The sequence below is a fragment of the Nipponia nippon genome, unplaced genomic scaffold, assembly GCF_047370975.1.
Source record: "Nipponia nippon isolate SJK-2023a ecotype South Korea unplaced genomic scaffold, ASM4737097v1 scaffold_25, whole genome shotgun sequence".
NCBI lineage: Eukaryota > Metazoa > Chordata > Aves > Pelecaniformes > Threskiornithidae > Nipponia > Nipponia nippon.
In genome coordinates this window covers 1,110,332-1,124,345 of record NW_028262342.1, presented here as the reverse complement: position 1 = coordinate 1,124,345, position 14,014 = coordinate 1,110,332, and positions in this window count along the sequence as shown.

Genomic DNA, 14,014 nt, shown 5'->3' with positions numbered 1-14,014 from the left:
CAGGACTGAAAAAAGTGTGGGATGTGGCCTTTTTAATCACATTTTGTTTTTATTGATCAATGTAAAGAAATAATATTAATATGCAAAGGAATGTAAGCACTTGTGTGAAGTCAGGTTTGGAAATATTTTATTTCTCAGTATCTTTAATTATATGATCACCCTGTGATGCTAAGGCTGTGATAGGGGACTGCTGAGCTCATTTTAGGGCAACCCACTCCTTATGACAGTAACTGTGTGACGAAAGAGGCTGATCTTCCTCTCTCCAGAAGAAAAATATCCTCTATCCATCCCCGCAGGGGATGCAACTCAGATCCATAGGGAAAGGACCAGCCGAGGATGCATTTGCTGGCTGTCCCACACACACAGTTATTGCTTCTTCAAACCGTGCAGTGGCACAGGATCCTGTTTTGCAAATGTTAGGGGTGCAGGGGGTGCTTGGGAAGGACAAATTAGGGAGGGGAGTCTGAAAAGGAAAAACAGTCTCGTTTTTCGCAAGCGTCAGACTCCTCAGCTGATGGAAATCAGCATGTCCCCATTCACTTCGCAGAAATGGGGTGACTTGTGCCCAATAAAGAACCGTCCATGAAGTTCAGATTTGCTCTGACACAGCTCTAGACCTAAGAGACACAGTGGCACTCGTTCATACCCCGTTCAGACCATAGGGAGCACGTGTCCCAGAGCGAGATCATTTTCTGGCTGGTTTTTCTCTTGGACAACAAAGGGTGGCTTAATCTCGTGCACTTTAATGAGCAGCAACTATTTGCTTGCCTTCACCCACATTCAGTCGAGAGCTTTCTGCACAGAGCTCCCAGCCAAATGAGAGAGGAAAAAAGCACCTTTGAAGTGGAGAGCTAGAACCAGGAGAATCCGGTAGGACAGTTTCAGGAGCGTTTAAACAGCAGCAAAGGAGCCCCAGCCCGTGGGCATGCCCTTGCCGTACCTCCCAGCTGTTACCTAGCTGGATGTATATTCTCAGATGCACAGTTCACAATGTTTTCGGCAGGACCCGAGACTACGGATGTCCAAAATGGCTGCAGTACCCATAGGCAGGATTGTCACAGTTTTGGTGTAAACGTATGTTGCATGCAATTTTGCATTCAGATTTATTCCTGTAATTACATGTTCAACAGCAGTCCTGGGAGCTAATGTTTTTCTCTGTAAAATTAATTGGGGAAACCTAACTACAAAATGTAATGATGGAATATTGAGGAAATTCATTCTAATTGGCTATTATTTAAGCTTTATTTGAAAACACTGCTGCTGCTTTCACCGGTAATGAGATTTACTGAATCACTATATAAGGCACAAAGAGCCGTAGTTACATGATCATCATCTCACAATTAAATTTACAAGTACTGAAGATTTCATTAGTGAGTATTAGACTCAAAGAGACAGATACATCATTCACATAAATTTTATGAAGTACAAGCAAATTGTTTTTCCAAAGCTAATAAAATGATAAAAATAAAATCTGTCTCCATCCTCAGAGATCTTCAAAACATGACCAGGCACAGCCCTGAGCAATCTCATCTGGCTTTGACGTTATCCCTGCTTTGAGCTGGGCAGACCAGAGAGGTTCCTTCCAATCTAATATTTTTTTTTTTTTATGATGCTGTATGTTACTGCTTTCATACCTCAAAATGTAGCTAACTTGAGAGAGCACTGGGAATTGTAACTGCTCTGCCATCCCAGGGCTATTTTGCAGCTATTTCTTCCCCAGGAAATTCTCTGATACTCAACCCTATTTTCCTCTCAGTCTCTCTGTTTAAAATCTGGACTACAGACTCTACCCAAGTCGGTGCAGTGATATTGATGCCCAATTGTGAGAAGAGAAAGGAAAATCAGCCTTATTGGAGTAAATGGTGTTGCTCATAACCAGCAGTTTCAGGAGCTCAGTGAGGTTCCCCCAATATAAATGGATGCTGTTTTCACCTCCAGTACAAATTTTTTGCATTCTAGGGAGGCATTGTTTCTTAAAAGCATGTTTTTAACTGTGACATCCTCTTCGATGAGCTGTTTTCCTGATTCTTCCTTCTTTAAGAGTCAAAATAGGGCGTGCTCCCAATGGTACAGACAAGAGCAGGTCTACAGCACGTGGCACATGCCCTGGGTCATAGTGATGGAGAATTACTGAGGAGGGAAGGACCACAGCTAGCAGCACTGTTAGCTCTGCTGGCAGCAGAAATAAGAGCAGTTGGGGCCTGATTTGTGCACAGGACACACAGCCATGTAAATAAATACCATACTTGTTTGTCCTGGGCTTAGCAGAGCTTTTTGGTCTATTTTCTCATAAATGCTTTGTTTGTTTTGTGTATGTACAATCCAACCCACCCCAGCATTTCAGAAGCCTCATGGACGAGTAGAAGGCAGTAGGCAGTTTTACTCCTCTCTGACCACACACCAGTTTGAGACCAACTTAGCCTACCAGTCCATAGCTATACAGTGTATTCTGTAAGATATAGGTATGTGAGAATAATGTATCAGAGTTTTGTTTTGGCTATACTGTATGTATTTGCTTCATTGGAAAAGCTGAAATCAATAAAAATTGCTGGAATTTCTTCAAGCTTCCTGTTTTGGATGTGTTTTTTTTTTTTAGTTGTCTTGGTACACTGTTAGGAAAGAATAAAGCATCTCTTTGAAAGGTTTGTAAAAGCCTGTTACCCTGCAGCAGTGATCAGCCTGGACTGCTCTGCCTTGTGCCAATAGGAGGAATGAAGCTGTAAATCACATTTCCTCCACCATTACGTCCTTGGCAAGCCTCAGTGGGTTTCTCTCCCATGAGCTTTTACAGACACCACTTCAATCCATGAAAAATTAAATTATCAATAGCATCATTGGTGCCACTGCTCTATGGGTCCACAGCTTGTTGTGGAGAAAAAACCCACACCTTAGCTTCTTCTGAACCTGGCTCATGAGCTGTGTTTGAAGCTCCCTAGGTCTTATATTTAAAAAGTGTGATGAGTTGATCCTCCCAAAGTTTCTCTTTGGCTCAGGCTGGAAAGTCCCAGCTCACAGACCTGTTCCTCAGACAGAGCCATCGGCTCGTCACGTGTGGTGACCTTCTCTGAACTTTTCCCAATTAAACTCTTTCCTTTCTGAGTCAAGGAGACCAGAGTGGCATACCATATGCAAAGGGTGAGTAAGCCATGGGTTTATATAGGGATATCACAGCCACCTTTCTGTTCTCTTCGCCTTCCCTAACTATTCCTAATATTCACCTTGGTTTCTGCAGCTCTGTTGTGTGTTGAGCTGTCACTTGGGATGGGCTGACCATCACAGAGTTCCCTCCAAGCGGTCATGGTAATTTCCAAATCCACCATTTACATGTGAAGATAAGATTATTTTACCCCAGGTGTACCACTTAACATTTCTCTATGATGATGTTTGTCTGTCATTTATCACCCTTTTCTTATTGGTCTCTAGTTCCCCACAATTTTATATACAGACATGGCCTTCAGTCCTCAGGTATGCAGTGGTGTGGGTTTCCCTGTATCAGATATAGGATGTTGTAGAAATCTTCCCATTTCTCACAGGCATCACAAATTAGAAAAAGTAAATACATGAGCTTTCCTGCTCTTCTCCTTTCCGAGTACTCCTTTCACCCCTGATATTTATTGGGCTTCCAGTCTTCGTGGCAGGCCCTCATGTATTTGAAGGTGCTCTTACTGTTCATGGCTTATTCTTTTGACTTCAGGTAGATGTTCCTTCAACTCCTTTTTGGCGTATTTATTATGGTTTATGTTTAACCTGGCAGAGGTTATGAAGTCTTTCCTATTTTTGTCTTCAGCTATTTGAAAGACACCTTCTGATAACCTCCTGCTGCTGCTGCTTAACCAGGCCAGCTCCCTTCTGCCCTTCCTCAAGGATTTCTTAACTGGTGGAATGTACTGGGATTGTGCTTCAACGTGATAAGCACAGTCCACACTACCCATAAAGTTTAATTCTTCCTTTTCTTTTCCCCTTAACAAGCATCATCCTTTTACGTTCCCCTTTTGGAAGATGAGTACATGGTGGTGGATATTTAGGCTTTTGTTGATCCAGATGCTGATGGTATGGGGCAGCTCTATAAATGTAAGATTTGAGGCCAGACTTTTCATGCTAATCAGGACCAAATTTAAGGCTGCATCTGCTTTGGAGACTTCCCAGCCTGCTCCATGAAATTGCTGTCGACAGCATCTAAGAATTTGGTCTCGGCATCACATCCTGCAGTAACTTAAACCCAGTCTACACAAGGATAGCTGAAGAGCAAGATGCTCAAAAGATTTTCTATTTCCAGTACCGGGGAACACTCCAGTGTGTAAACACTGGTGGCAGCCTTACAAAAGAAATGAGGAAGCAGCATGCTCTTGATCGCCTTCAGAAGACAGCTCTTCAAAGAAGAAACCTGGCAAAGGGGAATGTGATCTCAGCTACAAGGTGTTTAGTTTGTTTACTGAAGGCAAGGCTGAGGACTAATCCTTACCACTGACAAGTATCTTATGAAAAGAGGATTCAATTCACAGCCTATCAGACAGGCTTGGCACAGCCTGTGGATCCGTGCATGGGAAAAGGACGGGCATCACCCCATGCTAATAAAATGATTATCACCATCACCCCCAGCTCAGAGCTCCTTTCCAGAAGCACCCACTGCTGCTCTGCTGGGATTCTTGAAGGGTGGGCAAGCACTAAAGGATTAAGCACAAAGGCAAATTACCCAAACCTGTTAACGAATTTTGCATGGACCTTATACAGCAGCACTTCAAAACCTAAATTGCATTGGCAACTGTGATCGTTCCTGACTTAAGCTTCTTCTAGGCCACAGTGCAGCAGGCATATTTGCAATTGGTTTTCAATGTAGTACCTAAGTAATTGTCTTAGAAAAGTCCATTAAGGAGCAGTGTATCCAGAACTCCTTGGGAGAATTAAATATTGATATTGTGTACATACTGGTGATGTCCGTTCTGCAGCTTCTTCAGGCACAAATCACATCTGAAGGTACATCTAAGAAAGGTCATATAAATTATAGGCTAGGAGAGCAAGTTGTCTTCTACCAAGTCTAGCATAGATGCAGAGTGTCTAAAATTAATGCAGATGAGTCCTACCTCTATATTCTTGAGCAGGCTCTCTGGACACTGAAGAAGGGCAGGACATGTCATCATAGCTCTTAGCCCGTCTCCAATTTGGAAATGAAGAGTTGCTCAGCAATGGAGCCGATACACGACTACGTGCTTGGATCTCTCTCTATCCATTTGCAGTATGTAAAATGAATACCAAGAAACTAGTATGTCTCTATTTTGGGACCTGTATCCTTTTTATGAACCCATAAGAAAAGCTCGTTTTTGGACACAGGGCAGCCTGTAGACACACAAAGACCACAGGGCAGTTTGCAAGAAAAAGACAACCGAGGTGCTCCTTGTATGATTTAAATGCAATGGAACACGCATCCCCTCTAGAGGCTGGGTCAAAGGCGAGAGACTTCTGTGGGGGCAGACAGTGATGGATGCACTAATTTAGCTCCAAAGCTTTGGTATTGCAGCAGAATTCAAGGGAAAGAAAATGGGTGCTGCAGGGTGCAGAGTACCCACAGAGCACTCCTTTTCCAAAACAGAGCAAGCACTAAGTCATTGGAGACCTTACAGCTCATGGAATCTCAAATAATGCATGGGACCGTGCCAGAAAAGCCTTATGCCACTAGCAAAGCAGCCCCAATATAGCCCCCTCTCCCATCCCACAGTGCAACTTTTGAGTCCTTTATCGCTGCCTGTGATGCTTTCAGAGCAGACCCCACTCTCCATTTTCAGGCCCATGAGATACCTTTCCGACAGATCCCAGGCATGCCCAGAAATTCCCCACTTCCCCAGGCCACGCCCCAGAGGATCATCACTTCCCAGGCAAGAGCAGTTCCCAATTTCATGGCACAGAGACCGCATTGCACTGCGCAGGGCATCCCTAGGAAACACCAAGCCCAAGCCACACACCGCAACAGCACCGACGACCCCACAGTACCAACATCTCCTCCTGGGATACACTTGCTCAACAAAGTTCTTCTGTCTTGATTTCCCACGTGATGGGTGAGACTGCCTCAAGCAGAGGCGCTGCCATGCATCCTGACCCCACGGCCAGATGCCTTAGGAGTGCCACGGTCCCACACAGAACACTGCTGGAGGGCATGTGGCAGCCCGCACCAGAAAGCCCTGCCCCATAAAAGCAAGGCATATGCAGAAAAGCTTCAGCATATGCATGGCACCCGCAGCCCATAGCCCCCACAGCGCTCGTGCACCCACAGCCCAGGGCATCTCCACCACAGGAGCCAGGGACCTGGGTCAGAAGAAAGCCCGAGTCCCATATGAGGCACAGTGACTCACTCCTTAGTTACCATCCCCGTAACGTGTATGACTTTGTGCTCCTCTATCGTATAACCCTCAGCTGTCTCTTTCCCACAGTTATGTGTCCTTGCAGATTTAATCTTGCCGAGCACAGAAGTTGTTGCCTACCCAAGACTGTACTTGGCCCCTTTCTTGGTGTTTTCTAGGCTTGACTTTGTCCCTTTTGAGTTTCTAAGCTTGCCTTTTGACTCCCATGAGGCATCCCAAACACACGGCCATGTCCCTTTCTTTCATCTAACACCAGGAGATCTCTCTTTTGCACTGCTGGGGTGCAGGAAAACGTTGCAGCTCTACTTGAGCCTTTACAGCATCTTATTCTCCATCAGGGTGGGTGGAGTAGTGACATCCAGAGCAATGTTTCCCAGATTTGGGAATCTCTGTGTGCAGTTTGTCAGGATGTGGCATCCACTCCTTGATACTCACACCGAGCATCCTCCATCTGACCGAGCCCCAACAATGCTTTTCCAGTTCTGGCTCCCGTTACAGCCCTCTTCAACTTGATAATCTCATGCAAGAAAGGCTTTGATGAGAGAGAAATTATCTTCCTGCTACCACATCCCTGGGCACTTGTTCTGTGCTGAATGTGCTGTGCTTGGTGGCAGAAATGAGACCCTTGGTGCTCCCAGCCTCCCCAGCCCAGCAGCCGATGATGAGCGAGAGAGCATTCCAGCACAAGGAAGAGTACTGCAGGAATCTTCACAGGGTACAAAGGGATTGCATTGGGTAGGTGGGATTGCTGGCAGTAGTTTTTAGGTAGCAGATCTGGTCCCGATTAACACTTTGGCTGATATTCCAGGTCTCAGATGAGATCTCAGATGCCCCAAAGCTGAAAGGTGGCCAGATCTGAGCACTGTATCTGCAGTGGCTCCAGAGCTTGACACTGTCGTACTCATGCACAGAGCTTGCAGGAGACCTTCCCAAGCCTGGTTTCTCCCTTGACCTTCTGCCTGCAGGGTTGCCTGCATTTCTGCAAATGAGGAGCGAAGCAGTTAAAATCCCCCCATCTGGCGCAGCAGCAAATCGCCCCTATGCTGCCCAGCTGAAATCCCCCCAGCCGATGCAGCAGCGAGTAACCCCCTCATTGCACAGGCGTGCCTGGCTTCCCAAGGTAACGCAATGGGAAAAAAAGCAGGTAGAAATTTTCAAAAGTGATAAAGCTAATGGAAGTTCCTGGCACTGCAAAACCCAAATACTTTCCCAGAGAACCACAGTTCCTCCCTCCTTTCCCTGGCACTTCTTTCAGCAAAAAGCCTTACAAGTGCGCTGCAGGATCTTACCTAACAAATTTGAGCTCAGGCAATAACTGTAACTGCCTTTTAGTCCTGAGGCCAAGTTTCAGTCTGAGAGATGACCCAGACGGGGTGCTGTACAATGAAGCAGAGGTTTGCTTTGTGCATCTTATTGCTTTCTTCCTCATGTTTTCTATTCTTTCCCCAGGAAGCCTCTTTATCTCACAGTACAGGTAACTCCTGCTTCAATCAACAAGGATTTCCCCTGGCAGAACAGGAAAATCAGTCTCTCGTCAGCAGGGCTGAAAGAAATACTCAAAAAATGTAAAGGAAAAAAAAAATGGAGATTATCTGAGTGCCTTTGAGTTCCACCCTGAGCTTTTCTTTGGCATGTTTTACCCATGATGAAAACCGATTCTTGTTTCCTTTCAGGGGAGGACAAATAGCCAGGAGGGGGAAAGGCGCTGCTTTAGTATCACAGCGGGGCCGTTGGCAGGATCACAGCGAGACTCTGGATTTCCCAGGCAGCAGCACACCTCCTAAATGGCTCCTGTAGTTTTTGTCTGTGCAATGAGAAACTGGCTGTGCCTATCCCAAATATTTTTTTTCCAAGGGTAACCCACAAGCAACATAGAAATTATTTCCTGCGGGATGTGGAGAAGCAGAGGGTTAAAGAGCCAGGGGGAAGGGGAGAGGAAGGAGATGGCTCAGGCGAGTGTTTATGCTATTCGAAGAGATGACTCCTTGGTACACAGAGCAATATCCACACCCATTGCCTTTCTGCCCCTGGAGCCTGCCTGCCGCAAGCTCCTGGGTAAAGCAGCAACATCACTGCAGGGCTCAGCCACCGTGGGAAAGCCAGCGGAGCCACGGCGAGTCCTGCCGCGCGGCGAGACCCAGATGCAGGTGAGTCAGAGCCCCACCTTGCTTTGAACAGGAGGAAGCACCCAAGAAAAGGCAGAGCACGAGAGGGTGGTTCGTACCATGGGCAGCCCCAGGAACGCAGGAACCCATCCGTGCTCCTGGGTGCTGCAGCCTGCAAAGCTCCAATTAAAACAGGGATGAAGCCATGTGCCAAATTAGCCAGCGTGGCAGCTGGTGGGATAACAAGAATGGATGGAGGAGTTTTTCCTCCCGCAATCGAAGCATACCAGGGAAAGACTGACAGCAACTGGCAGGTCTCCAGCGGGCAGGAAGGGAATGGGATGAGCAGTCACCATTGCTCATGGCAGGTAACTAACTGCTCAGCTTTGCCCTGGGAAGGGTCAAACAGAGACCAGTGCTGAAAGACCCGAGACCATGGTATGTCGGAATACCTTCTCGATGACTCTCTTCTAAGCTGTGTCCTTGCCACCTCCCTCTTGCCACGGACCACGTCCCTGCAGGGGAAAGCGCCAGCACGAACGGGCTGTGCAATCCCCAGAGACCATGGCTGGGGCTTTGGTCCACACATCTCCTGGTGTTTGGCAAAGGGATGGACCATCCTCACCTCCATCCATGAGTGAGCCATGGTGGGCGGACAACATGCGCAATGTCATGCAGCCCCATGGCTGTGCTAAGGACAGGGTTGTGAGCATCATCCAGCAGCAGCAGAGCTGAGGGCACCTTCCATAAACTATCCAAAGGGCAATGCAGCCTTACTGGGAGCAGTTCAAGGGCGGCACCTCCATACCCTCCAGTGCAAAGCCGGACTGCTCACCACAGGAGCACCAGCGTGGCACAACCTGAGGCCAAAGCCTGAGGAGGAGCCAAGCCAAAATAGTTGGTGTCTTTAGGTTTCATTCGGCAAGAAGCTGCAGGGGCAATCCTCGTGTGAGAGCACTGTGGGTTTCTGCCCATGCTTACGGATGTGCCACTGGGCTGCTCCTCCTTCCCAGAATGACTGGAAACATGAGTGTCCCCAGCCCAGACTGTTGTCACCACCCTGTCGTCCTCCTTTCGGACCACAGAAAGCAGAGGAGCTCAGTACAAGCAGAGACACCAATGCTGGCACCGTGACAGTCTCTCTCTAAGGCTCTGTCCGGGGTGCGATGTGTAATCCTCACTTTCTCCTTCGACATCTTAGGTCCAGCGAGGAGTGAGTTTATCTTGTTTACAGATGCATATTTTGGCCCTTGGGTGTTTATTCTGCTGGTTTTTGAGAGGGTCGCAGGCCATTAACATGTGGCCTGCTTTGGTGCTCAGCTGGCTTCGCAACACCCTGCAGGCACAGCAGGTCGAGAGTCCTGAGGAGTTTGCTGTGCCTCTTCCTTCCCAGAAATCCTGCACAAAACTTCTCACATAACCTCAGGTGCTCTGAGCTACCCCCAGATGCCTGCTGGCTGCTAGAAGGGCTCAGCACCCAGGACACACATTACTGATCAGGAATCTGCCTCCAGCACAGAGCTCGTGCTGTGTCCCTGGGAGAGAGCCCAAAATCTGAGCCTTTACGTCTGAACCCAGACTCTTGCTTTCAGCATACTGCAGAGCAACCAGGCTATCGGCTTCAGACAGACCTTGGCACCGACTAAAACCAGACTATACATTCAGGGCCTTAAATTTCAGTCACCAGGGAAGGGCTGTCCAAAGCCAGTGGTGATTTTGCATCGCCCTCTGTTCCAAGGTGCAAACCTGAAATGCTGTAACGGGACCCTGTGATTTTCAAAAGGGATGAGGGAATTCAGAGGATTCAGATGCTCACATGTTTTTAAAGTCATCATGGGCACCTCCACGTATAATTTGTTCAGCACAAGTTTGCCAGCAGTGATAGCGGTGGTGCTGCGACGAGTACCCTGAGCCAGACTGATGGTGGTGTGGAAGGAGAGGATCTACCATTGCTTCCCCTCTTCTCTAGCTATGGACAGCTATCATTTGCCCACAACTACCTGCCTTCTCAGTCACACGGCTTTGCAGGGCTTGCAGCACAGCTTGCTTGCATTTTTTTTTTTTAAGCTGCCAAACACCAGCTCTCCATAAACTGAACTAAACAACCACATCTAAAAAAACTTTCCTGACCACTCTGGCCTTTATTGCTCATTCTCTGTTAGGAGAAATCACTTAGGATCAATCCACCCTCACCTGGGCAGCTTAAAATTAGACACTGAAGTGCAAGATAGTCACTCTGGGTTCCCTTCATGTCTAGTGGAGAGAAATAGTCTGCCCAGCATGTGGTTCACCCCATCGTCAGACAGAGGCAGAAGGAGAGGCAGATTAATAATTTTCTATTTCCACTGCTGATTAAGAAAGTCCAGATTAAGATAAGCGGTGCTCAGACATAGCTAGGTGGCCTGAACCTCACCCTTTATCTGTTGCCAGTGCACATACCCCAAAACACCCACTATATACTATATTGCAAAGTGACAATCTTCTTTCTAGGATGTCAGACTAGCTCGACCCTGGCAGGGCGGGATGGTAAGCAACATGTTTCTTGTGTCTTTCTGGCATGAGTGTGAAACTAGTGCCAGACCAACAAAGAGGGTAAAACCAGGCAGAAGCTTTGCAATGCTCCTGCAACCTTGTGCTGGCACCTGCGTGGCACCCACCCTGGGGGTGTTCCCAGTTTGTGTCTTGCCATCACTACTTGCACCATTTCTGTTCCCCTGAAAAACCCAACTCCTGGAGTCACTGAGCTATCTTGGATGTTCATTTTCCTTTATTTCCAAGCAAAAGTCTGCAGAGAAAAGCTTGATATGCTCAGCACCGCCCATGTGCTGGAGGGTAACAATCTTTATAGTTAGGATTAAGAAGACTTCACTGTAAATAGTTGGCTCTATGACTCATGTCCATAGCTTGGTTCATTTTTCTCATCCTTGGATGGAAACCCTTCTAACTGGATTTTCTTTGGAATTTGTGGCTGCTTTCGCTGTATCTGGTTGGACATAAAGCAATGCAAAGAAAGGCTGGGTGGCTAGGAAAGCTTCATCTGATTGTCCAGCCTTACCTTTTCTGGTGGTGCTCTGACCCAACAGTGAAATGAGGGTTGGAAATTGTATAACTGGTACCAACAGCCTGCAAAGGCAATGAAAATGAGACATCTTATTCCCCAAACAGGGATATCACGAATTCATCATTTGTGTTCAGCAACACAAAGAAACAAGACTCACATCACGGACTTTTGCAAAGGTGAGTGCTGGAAGTCTGGCTGCTCAGCAAGGGGAGATGTGAAACCTGAAGTTTGGAAGTGAGAGCCCAGTGAAAGCAGTTAGGTATTTAGTTTACATTTGTGTCATGGAAGATCTTCTCTTGTGTGTGTGTGTGTGTGTGTGTGTGTGTGTGTGTGTGTGCGTGTGTGTGTGCGTGTGTGTGCGCGCGCGCAGGTGCACGCACGTGCCTGAGGGATGAAGCTTGTTGCTCAGCCTGGCCTTCTCCCACAGACTTGGAGCTTGCAATATCTCTGGATGTTCAGGTCATGGTGGAGACTCACGCTGGAGGTCTGCAGGGTGATCAGGGCAGCCCATATGCAATCTTTCCCTAAGAAACAGATGGATATTTATGCTCAGGAATGGTCTTGAATTTAATAAGAGGCTCAGTTTTGCATGTGAGGCCATTGCAATGGGGCCATGGGGCCAAAAGAGGTCAAGCACCCAATTATGAAGGCACATTTCCTTGCAGCAGACCACATCACTGCACACACCAGCTTTTGAAATGCCTCTGTCAAGATCCCCAAATTGCCAGATACACAACTAGTGACCAGCTATGTAGACAGAGCTGTTATATCCACTGTACTCCACAGGGCATGGCAGCTGTCTGGCCAGCATGTCCTTCATAGATGTAAAAATAATACTTTTAATATTACTTCTTCTCTTTGAACGTAACCAGACACACATGAGCTGCTTTGCGCAGACAGATGCTAATTCATCTCATTCATAACCTTCCGGCTATTTAATTTTACTCCTCTCTATAAAGATTTCAGGTTCTGAGATGCTGAACTTGACCCCTAATACACTCATATCAGGGTATAAATTATAAAAAAAATCCATCGGCCTCTTTCTCCTCTTTCACATCCAAGTGGAAAGGAGTAGGGAGAAGATTGAAATTAATGGTCCAAATTCCAAATTTTCAGGTATTCTGTCAGGGTAAGGCTAAATCTTAGAGTCACTGCCAATTAGTGCAGTGTCACCTGTGTAGTGATGCTAAGCCATCCTGTTCTGCCTGGCTGGTGTTAAAGAGCTTTAGTCTAAGGAAGCACTGAGCTTTGGTAAAGAGCTGTACTGAAATAAGGACAGAACTGGGCGTGTGGACAATTCGTTTTTTAGTGCTGTTAAGCTTCTTAGGCTGAGCCTGGACTTCATTGCTCTGTCACAAAAAAAAGATTGCAGATAATGAGCTAATAACACTTCACTTTCCCAGTCTGCTTTGCATCTTCAAAGCGCTCCACAAGAACAAACTAATTAACTGTCCAGAGAAGAAGCTCATGACTAAGAGCTGAGAAACCATGTGAGTCAACCTGCTTGCAACAGCTCTTTGCAGATTTCAGTAAAAACTCATTTTGGAGGAAGGTCTGTTTACTGGCCCAACTGGTCACACCAATCCCCGGCCTCATTCCAGGGGTGTGAGCAGCGCGGATGGACCCAGCCCAGGAGAAGCCCCACTGACTTCAAAAGAGCAACACCTCGACAGGAATGCCCCAAAACCAACTGTGTGGCTTCCTCCTTTTAATTTGCACGCACACTCGGCGTGAATTGAAACTGCTGAGCTAACAGTCCCTCTGCAAACCTCCGCAAAATGAGGTTTCCTACTCTGTTTGGGAAGACTTTATTTGCAAACAGCCTTTTTCCAAGACCATTAATTCAGACAGAACACACTGTGCCAGGGTCTGTTAGTGGAGAATTAGCTTTCCTTAACGTAACCTTGGGTGCTATCAACCTGGCCTTGGAGTTGTGTCTCCAGCTTGAGGAGCTGTGTTGAAGTCCCAGCTCTCTTATTCCTCGCTTTGGGCAAATTATTACGCTGCCACAAGAATGTGACTTCTCTTGCAGGTCCTTGGCTTTTGGGGAATGTGGGTCACATTCACTTAAGCAAAGCAGAGATGAGAACGTCATTTTTTTCTATGGGTAAATGAAGTCCAAGACCCAGCCCTATGAAAAAATTGCTTTTCCATAGAACACAAGGCCAGATTTCCAAAATCTCTGTTTCAGCACACTGGGGTCTGGAAAAAAAATCCATGGAGGAGTTTTGTGCCCATGAGAGCCCACGTCTTTGTGAAACATTCACAACTGCTAGTTATGCTGTACCCCATCCACATGGAGCCTCCCACGGCTGGGACTTGTAGCAGGCAGTGATTGCTCCCCCTCGGTTCCTCACCTGGTTCGCAGGCAGAAGCTTTGGGGACTTCTGCATCATTTTTCCTTCTTCCCAAAAGAGACGTGCTTCCTTATGAGTTGTTTATCGGTTTGCGTGCCGGTAGGTTGTCCTGCCCTTAGCCCAAGGGCCTGCAAGCTG